Consider the following 13,090-nt stretch of genomic DNA (forward strand, 5'->3'; position numbering starts at 1 on the left):
GCCTTCCCCCCATTTTTATCCTTTCTTTTTTCTTTCCTCATTTTTTTAATTAGATAGGACAGAGAGAAGTTGAAAGAGGACGGGGAGATAAAGAGAGGGAAAGTAAGATAGACACCTGCAGACCTGCTTCACTGTTCGTGAAGCAGACCTCCCCCCCACCCCCACAGGTAGGGAGCAAGAGCTCGAACCCAGGTCCTTGCACTTGGTAATATGTGTGTTTAACCTGGTGCACCGCTGCCTAGTCCCCTGCCTAATTTATTTATCATGACTAAACTACAAGGAAGATGTCAGACCATTCATGAATAGGGGAACCACTGAAGCTCAGTGAAATCACTCCATAAAAGGCCATCCAGTCAGTTATGTGTGGATGACTGGGTGATGTGTGGAAAGACCGTTCCCTCGATTTGATCCCACAGCCTATACATGTTCTTTCCACTCCACCCTGTTAGTGTGTGTGTATTTGTGTGTGTGTGTGTGTGTGTGTGTGTGTTGTGTGTGTGTGTGTGTGTGTGTGTGTGTGTGTGTGTGTGTGTGTGTGTGTGTGAAACTGTGTGTGAAAGGAGTTTGGGGTTGCCTTGTGCTCTCAATGGCTGGGGCTCAGGCACAATAGGGTATTTTTTTCACAAAACTGGTAAAGTTTTCTCTGAAGAAAGTGTATGTGTACAGTAGCAGAGCAACTTCTCTGTGAAAGGTGAGGGTATGTTAGCTGCATGTGTGTACCACAGTACAAGGCAGGGTGACCAAATCGACACCTATCTTTAGGGAATTCAGGAGTCATCCTGAAGGAATATGATCCAAGGAATGAAAAGCCTGAATTAGTGTTGGTAGAATATAAGCTAACATATGGAAAATAGTATAGAGAATACTTAAACAAATAAATGCAGAAATATCCTATGATTCATCAATACCACTCCCAGACATATTTCCAAAAGACACAGAGCACTAATGCAGAAGGATATATGCACCCTCTTTTCATAGCTGCACCATTTACAAAAGCTAGACTGTGGAAACAACCTAAGTGCCCAACAACAGCTGACTGTATAAAGAATTTATGATATAACGCTACTCTGCAGTCAAAACAGATGAAATTGAATCAGGTGGAGCAAAACACAGGGAATGTGGGTAATTGTGCTAAGTGAAATAAAAGGTGAACTTTGATAAATGATCTGGTGACTTATATGCACGATGTATGGGTGTAAAAATATTCCTGAGAATCCCTGGATTCCCACATAGACATGATGAGCCTAGACCTCTAACAGATTCCTCTCTCCACCATCACTAGTCATCTCCATCAGGAACAACATCATAAACCCTCTTGTGGGCCTCTGTAGGACCTTGCCCTCAATATAGAACAACAATGATAGAAATTACCCCACTCTCCGAAGGGAGTCTGAGTCAACATACTCTGCCACTTGAGGAAGATGGGTCCTGAAATGAGTGCAGCCTAGAATGTTCCTATCCCTGACCATGGCATATGAGCTCAGACTGACAGGGATGCAGAGGTTACACAGGCTCCTGTGCTAAGTAGGTCAGATTGACAGAGTTTACAGGTAATGGTATTTATAAACTTTTCCCATATTTGGGAGCTACTCTCTGCCCTGATTCAGCTTTCTAGTCCTATCCTCAACTTTGACACCATCTTCCAAGACAATACTCTAATCCTACATTATCTGTGGGGCTCAGGCAAAAATTAGGGAAGTCATGGGCCCCTTCAAATGTACCTAAAAGAGACTTCCTAGCTGCTTTCCACATGAAGACCCCAAATCTCATCTGCCATACCTTTAGGTTCCTGATTATTAAGCATTTTGTTCTATTTATATCTTAATGTTTTTCAGCCACCAAGTTGCAGATGCTACCATGATGCCAAGCTGATCTCCCCGGACAAACGACCTCATCAATGCATCCTGAAACCCTACCTCCCCAGAGCTCTACCCCACTAAGGAAAGATAAAAATGGGCTGTTGGTATGGGTCAACCTGTCAATGCCTGTGTTGGTACAGAAGCCAAACTTTCCACCTTCTGTTCCCCTTAAATATCTTTGGTCTATACTCCTAGAGGGATAAAGAATAGGGAGCTTTCCAATGGACGGGACAAGATATGACACTCTGGTGGGAATTGAATTGTATGAAATTTTACCCTTCTTATCCAACAATCTTATCAGTGATTATTAAATCACTAATAAAAATACTCTTGAAATCTTATAATTTTTGTACAACACGGTTAAATCACCAATAAATATTTTTTTAAAAATTTTGAAGTTAAAAATACTGTATACAAGAAAATCTACTTTATTCACTCAGAATTACTGGACTACTAATAGTATTGGAGTGTGTGTGTTGTTTTGCTTTGCTTAGAGGGCTTGTAAAGTTTGACTTATCTAATATTTGGTCACTATCACTATATCTGTTATCCAAAAAATAACCTCCACAAGAAAAAGTCACTTGGAATTTGTGAAGATGTTTCTATTGAAGTGTGGTATTCATAGGTAAGCTACTAGGAACAGTAATTTCAGTTTCACATACACACACACACCTTAATTAAAGGTGAGGATGATATAGTAAGAAAGAAGAACTGGAAGTTTAGAGGGAAATTAAAGTCTAGTGGGTGTCTCACCTGGTAAAGCATACGCATAACCATGCACAAGGACCATGGTTTGAGCCCTAAGTAACCACATGGGAAAGCCTGCAAGAAGGCAACTTCATGATGGTACTGCAGTAGTGCCCCTCCTCTTTCTCTTTTTCTCTCTCTCTCTAGCTAGAAGGGGAAAAAATGGCCTCCAAGAGAGGTGGAGTCATGCAGGCACTGAGCCCAGCAATAACCCTGGTGGAAAAAAAAATTCAGCACAGATCAAAGCAGCACAATATTTTGGAGTTGAAACTAAACTCTGAAGATCATCATCTTCCCAAACCTCATCATAAAGAGGGGAATGTAAAATCCATGGAGATTAACTAGTTTGTCTAGGATTACACAACAAATACTGTTTCAGCAAGAGCAGAGGGACTCATTCCATTCATATTCCAGTTGTGTCTGCACAGTGACTCATAAATTATTTACAAGGATAAATAAAAAACCCATAGAGGTCATTTGACTTGTGTTTGTTAAGCAGATCAGTAATGGAATTGCATACACTAGAAAGCTCCATAAAACTATTTCTACTTCCTAGCTGTGAGCAGTTGTGGTGTTTGATTCTTTTAACAAAACTTCATCACAAAGGATGACATAAGGAAATGTAGAACAGTCAGAAAATGTATGTTCTAAAAAAAAAAAAAAAATGAAAAAAAGAAAATGTATGTTCTGATTCAGACTGAATTTTTATTCTATATTTTAGGTATCAATATAGCTGAGCTTCCATCTATTAGATAGTTAAATGAGGATAACAATTTTTAATTGGTGGGCCTAATAGTTTACAGTCAACAATAAATATAGTTGTTGGTATATGTGTACAATTTCTCAGTTTTCTGCAAAACACTCTCACCTCTTGCCTAGGTCCTCTTCCACTATCGTGCCCTAGGACCTGAAAGAACCCCCACACACATACCTTTCGTGTAATACACCAAACCCAATCCAAGTTCTACTTTTTTTCTTCCTGTCTTTATTTTTTCAACTTCCATGAGTAAGACCACCTCATATCCATCCTTTAATTTCTGGCTTATTTCACTTGACATGATTCCCTTAAGCTGAGGTGAAGAAAGTTACTTCACCTTTTTCGTAGCTGTATAGTATTCCATTATATGTATATACCACTACTTACTCAGTCACACTCATCTGTTCTTGGATATCTGGATTGTTTCCAGGTTTGGCTATTATAAATTGTACTCCTGTGAACATATGTACACAGATCTTTTTGGATGGGTGTGTATGATTCCATAGGATCTGTCCCCAGGAAAGGAACTGCAGGGTTATAGGGTAGGTCTATTTCTAGCCTTTTGAGACTACAGTGCAGGTGACACAAATCACAAGGAAGCTCATAATATGCCTGATATTTCACAGGCAAGAGAGAAAATAAAAATAAAATATGTTCCCTTACCATCAACACTGATGAAGACTAGCCACCTCTTTAAATAAACACACGTCACCATCCATTATCCATGGCCCTTGAACCTCCTATCAAACACACAGCTGAAACTCATACTTGTCAGAATGAGAAGGTACATGTGTATGGTTAGATCTGAAGGAATACTAGAGATAAGCCTACCTTAGTTTAGAACCTACCCAATTCACTTAGTTTAGCCTCTAGCCCTATCCAACACATATTCTGTGAAGACTATGGTCCCTCTTTCATTCTATTTTTCTTTTTTTCAATTTTTTATTATCTTTATTTATTTATTGCACAGAGACAGCCAGAAATAAAGAGGGGAGGTGATAGAGAGGGAGAGAGACAGAGAGACACCTGCAACACTGCTTCACCACTGACAAAGCTTTCCCCCTGCAGCTGGGGACCAGGGCCTTGAACCTGGGTCCTTGTGCATTGTAATATGGGCACTCAACCAGGTGTGCCACCGCCCAGCCCTCCATCTGTCATTCTAATCTCAGTCCAAGTATAGACAGATACTTTCAACAAAGACCACAAGTAGAGGCTCTAGACTCACTTCCCTGAGCAAAATGTTCAACATCCCATAAACCACAGGGGTGGAGGGATTTTTGTAAACTTGGAGACAATGGGGGAGCCAGGTTATTAAGAGTCAGAAGTGTGGGGCCAGACAGTGGCACACCTGGTAGAGCGTATGTATTGGCCTGCACAGGGAGTCGGATTCAAGCCCCTTGGCCCCCATCTGCAGGGGAGAAGTTTCACAAGTGGTGAAGGAGGTCTGCAAGTATTTTCTTTTCTTTTTTTCTTTTTTTTTTTCTTTTTTACCAGAGCACTGCTCAGCTCTGGCTTATAGTGCAAGGGATTGGACCTGGGACTTTGGAGCCTCAGGCATGAGAGTCTCTGCATAACCATTATGCTATCTACTGCCCCCCCACCCACAAGTATCTCTCTCACCCTCTGTATCTGCCCTTTCCCTCTCAATTTCTCTCTGTCTCTATCCAATAAATGAATGAATAAATAATTAAATAATTCAAAAAGAAGAAAAAATAAAGAAGAGTCACAGGGCAAAATGTAGGGTTGGCCAGTGGCACACCTGGTAGAACATACATGTTACAATGCTCAATGACCTAGGTTCAAGTCCTTGCCCCCCACCTATAGGGGGGAAGCTTCATGAGTGGTGAAGCAGGACTCAAGTATCTCTTTCTCTCTCCCACTCTATCTGCCCCTTCCCTCTCAATTTTTTCTCTCTCTATCCAATAAATATTAAATAAAAGAAATTGAAAGAAAGAAAGAAAGGTCAGAAGAACAAAGAACAGGTCCCATATCTGAGTAACAAGGTGTTAGCAGAATCAAATCCTAGCTTCCCACAAAAAAAAAAAAAAAGCTATAAAAGCCTAGACAGACTGCAAAGAGCGGCTATTTGAGAAAAAAATAAAAGATAATACACAGACTAGAGAAGACCGGAATTAAAAGTAACACTAAACCAGCACTGAGATTCCCATCTTTCCTCCAGTTATCTCTGACCTAAATTCTGAACAGCCCCAAATTCAGAATCAGGCACCAGGTCAAGACAAAAAGAATGCCAGGATAAATATTCTAGTACTGATTCAAGGTATAAGAAAAAAGACTCCTGCAACCCAGGTGCCCAACAACAGATGAGTGGCTGAGAAAGCTGTGGTATACATACACAATGGAATACTATGCAGCTATCAAGAACAATGAATCCACCTTCTCTGACCCATCTTGGACAGAGCTAGAAGGAATTATGTTAAGTGAACTAAGTCAGAAAGATAAAGATGAGTATGGGATGATCCCACTCATCAACAAAAGTTGACTAAGAGGATCTGAAAGGAACTAGAAGCAAGACCTGATCAAATTGTAAGTAGGGCACCAAAGTAAAAACCCTGTGTGAGGGGTAGACATGCAGCTTCCTGGGACAGTGGGGGATTGGAGTGGGTGGGAGGGATGGGTCACAGTCTTTTGGTGGTGGGAATGGTGTTTATGTACACTCCTAGCAAAATGTAAACATATAAATCACTAGTTAATTAACATGAGAGGGGGAAAATCAATTGTATGTCTCAAAGTTTTTCAAAACACAAACTGAATCTTTTTAATATATAGGATGTGTATTTGATATGTGGACTCTCTCAAAAGCCTAGACCAAGTAGAAGCATCCAATAGCACAGCTATATACAAGATACTGGGTACTGTACAGCAAACCATAACAAAAGGACTTTTCAAAGTTAGCCCAATTACCAAATAATGTGATGATAACGTTAACTATCGATTGTCTTTTTGAACCCTAAGACAGCAGGAACCTCACATCTCCACTATAGAGCCCCTACTTCCCCCAGTCCTGGAACCCTTGGATAGGGCCCACTTTCCCGTATGCCTCTCCCAATCCATACCAAATAATATTGCATCCGCCGATCACAACCTAACCAACGCAACGATTGACACCTCAACATGCTTCACTTCAGACTGTGTCCAGAGACTTCACATGTGGAATGACAACCCTTCAGCTTCATTACTCAGGTGAGACCTTTCCTTTCATAGTACACTCTAATTTCATCTCAGGTGGTTCACTTTCTAACAAAGTCCCATAACCTAGATATACACCAGTTTCTGTGAGAGCGAGCTTATGTTCACAAGTATCTATAAATTACTGCAAAATATATACCTGAAAGCAGAAGTACACTAGAGTTTGCAGTGAGTACCTCCCTAACACTTCCTCTCCACTATTCCAAGCTTTGGGTCCATGATTGCTCAACAATTTGTTTGGCTTTGTATGTTAACTCTCCTTTCAGTCACCAGGTTCCAGATGCCACCAGGATGCTGGCCAGGCTTCCCTGGATTAAAGACCCCACCAGTGTGTCCTGGAGCTCAGCTTCCCCAGAGACACACCCTACTAGGAAAAGAGAGAGGCAGACTGGGAGTATGGACCGACCAGTCAATGCCCATGTTCAGCAGGAAAGCAATTACAGAAGCCAGACCTTCTACCTTCTGCAACCCACAATGACCCTGGGTCCATGCTCCCAGAGGGATGGAGAATGGGAAAGCTATCAGGGGAGGGGGTGGGATATGGAGATTGGGTGATGGGAATTGTGTGGAGCTGTACCCTTCCTATCCTATGGTTTTGTTAATTAATCCTTTCTTAAATAAAAAATTTTTTAAAAAGACTCCTAACAAAGAAAGAAAAAGTGAATGAAATCGATCTATCTTTTCTTCCTTATTTCTGTCTTTATGCCTTCGTTCCTTTCTTTCTCTCTTTCTTTCTTGTCTAAGAAAGTGCTCAGGAAACCCACAAAGTGCTCAGGAAACCCACAAAGGAAGCATCAGTGAGGATCCAAGAATATTTGAGACCAGAGGGCAAGTCAGGGACACAATCAGCTCTAGAAAGTGAAGAAACCCCGCTGATATTACTCTCTGTGTCTTCCTATCACTTGGTCCCAGATGTAATGACAGTTGTAGGAAGTGAAGTGCACAATGGGCTGAAATAATGAAGCTCCATTTTCTAGCTAGAGGACCAAAGAGATGCTTCAAAGAACCAGAAAGTAAAATGGATAATGGCAGAGAAGTAAGAGCTAAGGAAGTTGCCCTAGCTCCAAAACTGCTTTATAAGTTCCTAATCTTTCCATCATGCTGTACCTATCTGGATCTGACCCAAAAGTGCATACTAGGTAGAATAATACAGGGCCTGTGTATCCCTCCAACTGGATTTGACAGCAAGACCACAGAAATGCATTTAAAAAAACATACAGAGAAATAGATTTACCACAGCAAGAGACTGAAAGATCAACAGCTAGGCAGTTGGCACACAGAAAAACACATTTTCCCAAGAACATTAAAGTTCTGTCATGTGACAACAAACTATATACAGAAGTAATCAGGAGGGTATGTAATTCTGGTATGGCAAGCAAAGGACAAGCTGTGCTGAAATCTAGGAACCACAGTTTTATTCTTATAACTCTCCAACAATGCAAAATAGCAATTTAAGATTTTTCTGTGTGTTGGGGGGAGTGGCAAAACTCAGAACTCAGTGGCTTCAACTATACTGGAATTCAGTTTCCATAATACACCCAGACCCAGGGAGTACATCTGAGAGGATTCCCTCCCTAGGGGGTCCAGAGTTTACAGATTATAAACTAAAACTAAAACACTACAAAACACTGGGAAATTAAATACTGAATATCAGTAAAAGGAAAGGGAGTACTTGCTGCAGCAATTTCCTAATATAACTTTGCTTCCAAATTAACAAACCAATGCCGGATTTCTGACTTACAGACCTCAGCTCCTATTCCTGGTCAGCCCTGGTGTATGGCAGAGCTTTTACTACCTAGACTGAGACCCCATCCACAGAATTCTGACTGCTGAGCAGTGTTTCAGGTGGCTATCCATGTTCAAACACAGGTCTCAGACCCAGGTCCTTACAGATTATCAAACATAATGTGGAGACAGAGGGAATTTTCAACACTGTTGTGGCCCAAGACAGCAAATGAAAGAAAAAAAAATCTAGGTTCAGCACAGCTATGTAAATCACCTGAAGAAAGCATCAAAACTATGGTCCTCAAGATGCTCACTAAAGTGAAAAGTTCAGTGGAGGAACACTTCAACTAAGTCAGGGAAAGTATGAGAAGTCAACAAGTCAGAGCAATAAAGAATGAAATAAAACAAAGATGATATAGCAGAGTTATAGGGCAATATGAAAGGAATACCATTTGCATCACAGGAGTACCTATAGCAGCAGGGACTTCCTCACCTTTTTTTAAATTGATTTAATCATGAACAACTCCATTGGATAAGAGGCCCCTTGGAATATACCTAAAATGAACTTCCTAGCTTTTCCCAAATTGGAGACCCCAAATCTCACAGGAACCTTTTGGTTCCTGATTATTAAACAATTTGTTCTGCTTTATATCTTAATGCCTTTCAACCACCAAGCTGCAATTGCTACCTTGACACCAACCTGACTTCCCTGGAAAGATGACCTCACCAATGTGTCCTGGAAACCCACCTCTACAGAGTCCTGTCCCACTAGAGAAAGACAGACAGGATGGGAGTATGGATCAAACTGCCAACGCCAATGTACAGCAGAGAAATAATTACAGAAGCAAGAGCTTCCACCTTCTGCACACCATAAAGATCTCTGGTCCATACTCCCAGAGGGATAGAGAATAGGAAACCTTTCAATAGATTTACTGATTTTCAGCATTTAATTTCCCACTATTTTGTAGTGTTTTAGGTTTAGGAAGTTGTATCCCACAAACTCTAGACCAGCTAGGGAGGGGGTCCTCTAAGATGTACTCCCTAGGTCTGAGTGTATTATGGAAACTGAATTTCAATGCACCTGAAGCCACTGAGCTCTGAGTTTCTGCCACCACGACCCCCCAACACACTCAGAGAGAGAGATATTAAATTCCTGTTTTGCACTGTTGCAGAAGTATAGGGAAAAGATTGTGGTGCCTACATTTCAGCACAGCTTGTCCTTTGCTTGACATACCAGAACTCCACACCCTCCTGATCACTTCTGCTTATAGTTTGTTGTCACATGGCAGAACTTTAATTTTCGGAAAACGTGTTTTTCTGTGTCCCAATTGCCTCACTTTGAGGAAACATTAGCTGAGAAATTCAGCAAACTGAAGAAATTTTAGAGAGAGTAGAAAAGGAGGCTGACATAAGCAGGAGGAAGGAGGCTTGAACAGACAATTCCATGGTTGCTGCCATCACATTGTGGGCACACCCCTATAACAAGCATAATCTAACAGAACAGGAGCCATGAAGTTAGTAAATGCATGATAAGGAGGAATAGTGTGGTAATGGACCAGTGAGCATGAGCAGAAAGGCTGTACCTGACCATTGTACCACCTTATCTTGATCTATTTTGACTATTGCCTCATATAATGTGCTGAGAAGTGTTACCTCTTTACTATTCTGGAACAGATTGCATAGAATTGTTGTCATTGCCCTTTCCTTTCTCATAGGACTCCTTAATTCCATTTCAGGTAGTCCACTTCCTAACAAAGCCTCAAAGCCTAGATATAGACCAGTACCCATGAGACAGAGGAGATGCACACGTGTATCCATAAATTAGGGCAATATTATACACCTTAAAGCAAAAGTGCACAACAGCTTGCAATGAGTCAATAAATGAAGCAAGCAAGTAGAAAGACACCTTAAAATACCTAGTGAAATAGTTCCCACTTAGACCTAGATACCCTCCTCACCTACCTCGTACTACACTTCCCTCACTCACTCCAAAGCTAACCTTATCAAAGTTGGGACTACAAAAGCTGAATAAGGACAAAAGACTGGCATACTTTAACGATGACTCTTTAGTCACTATCAGGCCACTCCATCATTTGGGGCCCTAATTGGGGAGTCCTTGGATTCCCACACAAACACGATGAGCCTAGACCTCAAATAGACCTGTCTTTCCATTGTCACTGGTCATCTCCATCAGGAACAATAGACCGCTTTGTGGGTCCCCATAGAACCTTGCCCTCAACATGGATCAACAATGGGAGAGAATGTTCCATCCTCCGAAGAGGGGTTGGATAATATACTCTATCTATCACCTGAAGAAGATGGGTCCTGAAATTGGTGCAACTCAGAAAGTTCCTACTCATGACAATAGAATGTAAGTTCGCACCTACAGGGATATAGAGGTTACATAGGCTCCTATGCTTAATATGGGCCCCAGATCAAATCCATGGGGTTTACAGTCAACAATATTTATACACTTTTCCCATATTTGGGAGCTAGTCTCTTCCATGATCCAGATTTCTGGCCCTTTTTTACAGCCATGATATCATCTCCCCAGACAGTAACCTGGGTCCACATGCATATCGGATGTTAGGCTCAGGCAAAAACTAATAAAGTCATGGGCCCTTTGGAATACACCTAAAATAGACCTACTAGCTATTTCCAAAACAGAGACCCCAAATCTTCATCTGCAATATTCAAGCCTTTAGGTTCATAATTAATCAACAATTTGTATGATTTTATATGTTAACTCTTTTTCAGCCACCAGGTTCCAGATGCTACCATGATGCCAACCAGACATCCCTGGACAGACAACCCCAACAATGTGTCCTGGAGCTCTGCTTCCCCAAAGCCCCACCCCACTAGGGAAAGAGAGAGACAGGCTGGGAGTATGGGTCTACCTGTCAACGACCATGTTCAGAGGGGAAGCAAATACAGAAGCCAGACCTTCAACCTTCTGCACCCCATAATGACCCTGGGTCCATATTCCCAGAGGGTTAAAGAATTGAAAAGCTATCAGAGGAGGGGATGGAATATGGAACTCTGGTGGTAGGAACTGTACCCCTCTTATCCTAAGATATTGTCATTGTTTCCATTTTATAAATAAGTAAAAATTTTTAAAAGAATTCTTGTCATTGCTTTACTGTATCGTTTATAGAATTCTCCATTGAAGCTGTATAAATTTTGTTTTCTTTCTCAAAAGGCTCTTAATTACATATATTTTTCCTTTCCTGTCATCACTCAGGCTTCACTACTCCAGAATGACTTTTTTGTCTAGCTAAGAGAGGTAGAGAAAAAGATAGAGGTAGATAGGGAGGGAAGAAACACAACAGCAAATCGTCCTCTAATATGGTGGAGTATTGGGCTTGAACCTGGGTCACACCCATGGATAAATAATGAACTATCTAAAGAAAGCTATTTTTTATCTTGATTTATTCAGTTATTTATTTTTCCCAGGGTTATCACTGAGGCTCTGTGCCAGCATTATGAATCCACTGCTCCTGGTGGCCATAGTTTCCTTTTGTTTTTCTATTTTATTTAATAAGACAACGAGAAACTGAGAAACAGTGGGAGATAGATAAGGAGAAAGACACCTCAAGACCTGCTTCACCACTTGTGAAGAGTCCCCGCTACAGGTGAACTTTGTGGAGCTTTTACTAAAACAGTAAACTTGTCACCACAGCTTAATGAAAATTGATTCCAAAAAGATACCAAGTGAAATTCTGCCAATTTGTTCCAACCTCACAGAAACCTTCAGGTTCACCTTTTCTTCTCCCTGTTGTTAAATGGAAAGATACCTTTCCATTTTATTTATTTCCTTTGTTCTTTGTTGTTGTTTTTTTCTGTGTTCCCGTAAAACTTTATTTTTATTATACTTTATATTTTATTAGTGATTTACAAGATTATAAGATAGTAGGGGAGTAATTTCACACCACTCCCACCACCAAAGTTTGTGTTCTCACATCCACACCCCTCCAGTGTTAACCACCGTGGTTCTCCTAAGGTAGTATGTAAGGGTTATATATGTATTTTAACATGATGTGTAGATCTCTGTTTCTATTTTATTTTTCTTAAATTATTGTTCGTGATTTAATATTGATTTACAAAATTGTAAGATAACAAGAGGATAATTCCATACAGTTCCCATCACCAGAGTTCTGTGTCCCCATCCCCTCCATTGGAAACTGCAGTAGTTCTTCCAAGGTCACCGATGTGGGCTGGTTCTATAACTATTTATATATTTCCCCTTCTTTTTTTTTTGTTTATTCCCTTTTGTTGCCCTTGTTGTTTATTGTTGTAGTTATTATTATCATCGTCGTGGTTGGATAAGACAGAGAGAAATGGAGATAGGAGGGGAAGACAGGGAGGGGGAGAGAAAGACAGACACCTGCAGACCTGCTTCACCACCTGTGAAGCGACTCCCCTGCAGGTGGAGAGCCCAGGGCTCAAACCGGGATCCTTGAACCGGTCTTTGCGCTTTGCACCACCTGCAATTAACCCGCTATGCTACTACCCAACTTCCTTTTCACATTTTTTTTATTTAAGAAAGGATTAACTAACAAAACCATAGGGTAGGAGGGGTACAACTCCACACAATTCCCACCACCCAATCCCCATAACCCACCCCCTCCCCTGATAGCTTTCCCATTCTCTATCTCTCTGGGAGCACGGACACAGGGTCATTCAGGGTTGCAGAAGGTAGAAGGTCTGGCTTCTGTAATTGCTTCCCCGCTGAACATGGGCGTTGACTGGTCGGTCCATACTCCCAGTCTGCCTCTCTCTTTCCCAAGTAGGGTGT

This window comes from Erinaceus europaeus, chromosome X (assembly GCF_950295315.1).
Source record: "Erinaceus europaeus chromosome X, mEriEur2.1, whole genome shotgun sequence".
Classification (NCBI taxonomy): domain Eukaryota; kingdom Metazoa; phylum Chordata; class Mammalia; order Eulipotyphla; family Erinaceidae; genus Erinaceus; species Erinaceus europaeus.